At 36.2% G+C, this 1,268-nt stretch overlaps 1 protein-coding gene across 4 annotated transcripts in view; it reads left to right on the top strand.

Moving 5' to 3' along the window:
* Cfap65 (cilia and flagella associated protein 65) overlaps positions 1–1,268 on the top strand; it is a 37,585-nt gene that overhangs the window by 6,236 nt on the left and 30,081 nt on the right. The gene's annotated exons all lie outside the window — the stretch shown is intronic.

Here is a 1,268-nt window from a genome sequence, read left to right on the forward strand (position 1 = left end):
TCTCTTTCTCTCTCTCTCTCTCACACACACACACACACACACACACACACACACACACACACACAAGACCTTTCTGTAACTATTTTTGAATCAGGATTTAGTTGAACCTCTAAAATAAGCTTGAGGAGAACAGAGATCATTAAATGCTAAATCTCTTATTCCATGAATACACTGGATTCCTACAGATCCTTTGATTTCTTTTATGTCGTTCAATAAAGTTTAAAATTTCCTGTAAACATCACCCATGTTTTAAGTTAGCTTTATTCCCGAGTATCTAGTGCTCTTGACAATGGTGGATGTGATATCTTAAAATTGTTTCGATTTTCTGTTTGTTGCTGGGTTTTATTGTTTTTATTTTTATTTTTTAATGTAGTTGGTACAGGGTCTCACTACTCAGCTTGGACTCGTAGTGATCCTCCTGTCTCAGTCTCCCCAGCACTGGATTACAGGCTTGCGCCACCACACCAGGTCTCAGTGGTGGCTCAGTGTGCCCAGGGGCAGGGCCAGCATAGCATGTGGTCCAGGTTGTTGCTGGTTTTAAAAAAATGCTCTTTACTTTGTGAATGGGTATTACACCCAACAATCTTGGTAAAGTCTATTAAGTCTATAAATTTATTTGTTGTCTTCTTTTCTAGCATATTTGTATTTTATGTGGAAAATGGCATCTTTCTTTACTTGTTTTCAACTTTTGTATTTTTTCTTCCTCTGTCTTTCCTTACTTTACAGTGAAACAGCAAAGTCTGAACGGAAGTGGTCTAAGGTCTCTGAGCTTTGTTCATGATCTCGAAGCCAGTTCTTTTTATTTTTTATTTTTTTGGCAGAACCAGGGATTGAACTCAGACCCTTACACTTGCCAGGGAAGCACTTATTCCACTGAGCCATCTCCCTGGCCCCTGTTCATGATCTCGAAGTGAACGATTGCAATGTGTCACCAGCAAGCTGGATGTTTCCTGTAGACTTCTTTTCTCTTCCTTTCTTTTCATAAGGAAGATAAGGATGTTCTTTTTTACCCATATTTTGTGCTGAAAGTTTTTCTTATGAACATGTTGAAGTTTATCTAATTTTTAAATTGAGGTTATCATTTGATCCCTCTTGTTAATATGACAGATTATAGTAACTGATTTTTTTGTGTCAAACCAGCCATGTATTTTTTTAATAATCCCAATGGATGTGACTATGTGTTCTATACTTGCTAAATTCTTCTTGATATTATTTTGTTTCTAAGATTGGCCTATAGTTTTTTTAATAGCTATTATTTTATTTTATTT

The sequence above is a fragment of the Octodon degus genome, unplaced genomic scaffold (assembly GCF_000260255.1).
Source record: "Octodon degus isolate 3935 unplaced genomic scaffold, OctDeg1.0 scaffold00096, whole genome shotgun sequence".
Classification (NCBI taxonomy): domain Eukaryota; kingdom Metazoa; phylum Chordata; class Mammalia; order Rodentia; family Octodontidae; genus Octodon; species Octodon degus.